We start from the raw sequence: 5,757 nt of genomic DNA on the forward strand, positions 1-5,757 counted from the left end.
CAAAGAAATAACAATGGTTCCGTGGGTGTCTCTTCATCGCTGTATAATCAAAACCAAAATCCAATCTCTACATCATACATCAGAAATTCTCTTTTTTATTCCTAAACAACATTATGAACAATATCACAATCAAGTGGAGTGCAGACGGCGCAGTGCTCAAAAAGTGCATTGGTGTGCATTATTTACAGTAATCTATATAAAACAAAGGGATGTCCAAGAATTCTCAGGAAGTGAAACAGTCCACGATTCAGTCATTGTTTACTGTGAACAATTTCATCAATCGGACCATCCAAATAGAACAATCGACGTTTCGACCCATGTAATAATTCAAAAGGGTCTCATCAGGACAAACATGCCATCTGACATTTCACATACCAAGGCAAAAAATATATGTAGAAAGAGGTTGGCCTCCAAATACTTAATAATCACGTATTGAGAAATACACCTCAGACACCCACCGGGTCGTCTTGCACTCAACCCAGCTCAGCCACTGTAGCACCTGATTGCCTAAATTGGACACCAAGGAGAAGGACACATACCTAACTCCTACTGTCTGATCAAATCCCAAAACCTCCATCTGGTGATTAACCAATACTCTAAAAAAGTTCTCGGACCCCTTGATAAACTCATTGAGGCCTGAAACCCTCACTGAACCATACATAGAGAACATGCACTCCGCTTGCCTGTTGCTTTGTCTGCTCGTTGTGGTGAAAGCACCAAAAACAAAGAGGAACTGGGTCATGTCTTCTCCGGTCCCTGTAAAATCAATATGTGGCAGACATATTAGGCCCATATGAAATGTGAAACATGCCATGGCAATGTACCTAGTGAGTGAGCACTAATTGTACTCAATTGTGCCCCACAGGTCGCCTTTTCTCTAAAAGAGGTGTGCCCACTCACAACAGACTCTGCAGTCAAGACAAGGATGAGCCGGGAAAACAATGCTCTTATCTCCTGTGATCCTGTGTGGTCAAAAAACTAGACCACACATTGCGGCCGCTGTCTTGGGTGTGTATGAACTGCGCATCCCGGTATTCTACACCGCTTATAGCTGGTGTTAAAATGTTTACTAGATAAACTAGAAAAAAGACAGAGAGGAACATGATACATTAAAATCCTCTACCGGGGGCATCCATATATGTGTCCAAAGCGAGTAACTAGGCATAATGTGAGAACAATAAACCAATAAAAATGTCACAAGTCTGATGTTGTGTGAGTAAAATGTATGTCACATAAGTGTAATAATGTCCTGAGATAACCTTGTGCCAATACCATTACTCTTTTGCTAGAACCATAGGGCACCTTGCACAAACCTCATATTCATGCTGAATATCGTGAGCATGATACATAGCACTACACATACTCTCTAACTCATGTAGTAGATACTCTGTGGATAATGTGAACAAAATCTAATCAGCCACATGCCTCATGGGGAAGAGCCCATAGTTACACCTCTTACCCTCATGGGTGTCGCTTCATCAAAATCCCAGGGGTAGCAAAAGTGACATTACATGCCATTTGACCCCTGCCTGATGTCACAGCAAATGACATCACATGAACTTTGACCTGATGACATCACAGGAAGTGACATCACCTGCCCTTTGACCCACCCCAATGATGTCACAAGAAGTGACATCACCTGCCCTTGGACCCACCCCAATGATGTCACAAGAAGTGACATCACACAAATGTTGACCTAGTGACATCACCTGCCATATGGACCACCATGAAATCGAAGAAAATAACATTGCATGACCTTTGACTTGGTGCTATCACAGGAAGAGAAGCATCTAACTTTTGGTTACTAACATTACACACAGAGGCTCGAAAATCTCTACAGATACAAAAGAAGTACCCTTTAAGCAGAAATACTTCAAACCCTATTGAAAATGCAGCTGCAAACACTATTTCAGGTAGCATCTTCAGATATACAAATAAGATAATGTAGCATTGATTTTTAAACCTATCAAATAGTGAACAGCAAAGGAGAATAAACTAGTCAAGATGAAATCAGCCATTATCAATATCAATTAAATTATAAAATTGGAAGGTTGATGGGCCTATAATGTTCGAAACAAGTTCGCTTTTATAATTTGTTTTAGAAACTAAGAGTACCATGTAATTGAATCTAAGTCTTGGAATTTAGATAACAGCGCTATTTAATGCAGGCCATGTTCTCCCAGCAACTTTTCTTTCCATGACATGGTACCCACTTTTAAACCTGTGGAGTCATTGAACCTTTTCAGGTTAACTATCACTTATTCCTGCTACAGAAAACATGCACATCACTGGTACAGTGGACTGGTGTTGATCATTATATTTGCATTAGTAATTTAAATAGTGTTACGAAAATTTGGGCAGATTTTTCTCACATGGACGAAGATACTGGCTGTCATGTTGATACTGCATTACTGATAAGAACAAATGTTGCTCATCTACTTTGGAAAGAAGGCGACACTGACTGGGCGGATAGAAAGAGACCAACAGTTCACAGGTCCCCTTATAGAATTGTATCTGCTTGTATGAGCAGTAGTTGGTTCTAGTGATGATTGGGGCATCCTCCTTTGTAAAGAATGACTTGAAGGTAAGTTGATGTGCAGGTAATATGAAATCCTGAATAGGCCGACAGTGCCACAGAGACGGTATTCAGATTTCTGAATAGGATACTGGCTCGTATAAAGAATAGTTACTGTACTGATAATTGGCAGTCTTGATGAGAGAACAAATAGGTGGATAGACATTATTTGGCCTCAGGAAACAAGGTGGCTAACAGTGATTTGTAATGATGGTTTCATATTTTTACACGACAAGCTAATGCCACTAAATCACTGAGGGCCAGATGTAGGTAAATACCATTTACCGATTCTAAAATACAGAGTTTTACCGATTCGGTATTTTAGAATGGGTAAATGGTATGTAGATATTCATTCGGTAATTTTTACCGAATCGGTAAAATTCGGTATTCCCCATTTATTCCTATGGGCCTGGAGGCCCATAGGAATGAATGGGGAACACCGAATCGGTAAATACCGAATCGGTAGGAGGGGGAAGACCTACAAGGGTAGCAGGGTGTCACATTGACACCCTGTTGCACCCCTGAATAGTGCATGGGTGCACATGTGGCACACATACATGCCCTAAGGGCATGCATGTCTGCCACATGGCACTGTTAAAAAAGCACAAAATTGCTTTTTTAACGGTTTTCGTTATTTACCACCAACTTGTAGTTCGTGGTAAATACTAAATCCTTACAAGTGAAAAGCACTCACTTGAGTGGTTCCTACATTAAGGATTTAGTAATTTACCGAATCGGTATTTAAGAATTCGATAATTTACCGATTCCTTAAATTACCGATTCAGTAAATTCCCGAATCCTTAAATTCGGCCCCTAAATCTCAAATGCCTAATACCGGTCGGTAACTGACAAAATTCGGTCATTTCGGCCTTTACCGACCGGTATTAGGATTCCTACATCTGGCCCTGAGTCTCTTGTCTCCACTTTTAGTGTGCACAAACTTTTGTACTATTTTCATTCAGGAGAAGAATCTATCATTTGTAGCAGTAGTAATAGGTGATGTAAGAACTAGACGTAAAAGATCCAAAACCTGAGGAAACGCTCCTAGTCGGTACATGAGATACTGCCTGACAGAGTGAATACCTGGTACATTCTTGTCTGAAAGATACGATATTGCAGTTTCCAGTGCATATTGTAGAAGACTTAGGTCTACTGTAGCCTCTGAATATTTGTCAACAATAACTAGTGCAGAGGAAAATTCCAGAAGATTTCCAGCTTTTAGATTCACCATTCCGACAGTAGATATGAGGCCCATGTTGTCTGTAAATTGAGCATGAAACTCTTTTACAAACCTATCCAGAGTAGCGAAAAAAATGTCCTGCTTTAAGCGCTTAGACAGTGGAGTTTGACTTTACGAGACATCAAAATGGCTGGATCTTTTCCCTACAGAGGTACTGAGAAAATAATCTGTCAGTATTTTATTCAATTTATGTTGTCTGAAAGATGGAGCCCTTGGATTGGATTTTTCTAAAATCTCAATTCTACACTGCTCTGCAAAATCCTTTGCCTGATTTAACAATTCAGTCCACTGACTGCCTTGACGGAGTGTCACTGAATCATTTCTTGCTGACTTAATTAGATCACATGCTCTTTGCAAGTCAAGGTCTTTGCTCTGTACCACTTTGGATAGACTGTAAACCTTTTAGAGAATGAGTTCCGTACACTTTAATGTAAGCAAGAAATCTAAGTTTTCAATGTTCTTAAGAAGTCCTGTTGCTTCTGAATTAGCCTCCTTGTCATGTTGTTGTGATTCTATCACACAGAGAACAATGAAAATAGACTCAAATCTCATTTGTACTTTTCTAACACAGAAGTACCAGTAAAACCACCTCATACCTGAGAGTCTTTCTAGCTCCATCACATACAGATTACTCTCTTTCTGAGCTTTCACAAAGAGCTCATGCCTTGGTGTACTTTGTGAATGAAAAACATAAACTGCTTGAAATGTTGAAAAGAAATGTTTTACTGGTTGTATGTTAGTCACTGATTGCACTAACACAAGGTTTAGGTGATGGGCATGGCAGTGTATATAATTTGCTTGTGATGCGCTCTCTCTTATTTTTGCATGGACACGATTAAAACGGCCACTCATAATCAATGTTTCACCATAGCACTGTGCAACACATATCTTCCAGTCAAGTCGAGCTTTCTGTACTGCTTCAACAATGGCTGCAGCAAGGCTGGAGGCATCTAACTTATCCATATGGTAACACCCCAGTGCATTCTCCTGAACCATTAAGAAAAGCGGATAATAAAACTCAACTGCTTTTTATGTGAGACATATTTAGTTTTATAAGCTAGCACCGCAAAATATATATATTGTTTTGACAACACGCTCATGGGCAAGCACTGCTACCACAGATATCATTACATTTTGGTTATCAGGAGGGGTATAGAGCCCATACCTCCAGGACATTTTTTTGTTTTTCATCTCTCATCTTTATCAGAAACCATCTCTAACAATTTAATGAAATGTCCCCTATTGTGAGAATGCTCAGTTTCATTTGTGGTATGGAATGCAAGCCCTTCACAACCCAAGAAACATACTACCTTAAGCAGTTGCTCCACATGTTGTCTATTCTCCTCAATTTCCTGCTCTGCACCTCTAACTATCATAGAAGAAACTAATTGCTGGTGGTTTTTAGGCTGCTGTAATCTTTTTAAGTTGATCCAAACAATAACTGAAGATGTATGCTTCTCTGGCTGTGAATGTTTGGACAAAGAAGGAGTAAACATTTCCCACTTAATGAAGCCAATATCAGCAAATGCAACATTGCCAGATTAATGTCCTCCTCCTCCCACAGAACCAGCACTATAAAGCCTGCATGCAAAACAATAAACAGCATCTTGAATGACTGAATACTCTACCCAAGAATGGGTTTTACAATCTCCATTAAACCTACGGCATGCAATTAAGGGAAATGTTTGAAGTTTTGGTTGCACTGGGTCGCTATAATGATTCAGCGGCAAGTCATCTGCCAAGAATTCAATTGCCGGTAGCATTTTGATGTCAGTGTCTGACTAGTTTCTTTGATTCGAGGTTCCTCCATTCTGTCACTTCTCAAAAAAGAGCTGGCTGGATTGTCATCACAGGATGATGAACAGTCAGTAAAACCAGCAAGGGAAGTACTGTGGTCTAAGCTGTGAACATAAGAAGATGAGTCTTGTAATTTGTAATTTGT

The 5,757-nt window shown here is 39.8% G+C and overlaps 1 pseudogene; it reads right to left on the bottom strand.

Moving 5' to 3' along the window:
* Positions 1-3,926: 3,926 nt before the first annotated feature.
* Positions 3,927-4,991, bottom strand: LOC147728508 (zinc finger MYM-type protein 1-like; annotated as a pseudogene).
* Between the last annotated feature and the right edge of the window lie 766 nt (positions 4,992-5,757).

The sequence above is a fragment of the Lissotriton vulgaris genome, chromosome 3_1 (assembly GCF_964263255.1).
Source record: "Lissotriton vulgaris chromosome 3_1, aLisVul1.2, whole genome shotgun sequence".
Lineage (NCBI taxonomy): Eukaryota > Metazoa > Chordata > Amphibia > Caudata > Salamandridae > Lissotriton > Lissotriton vulgaris.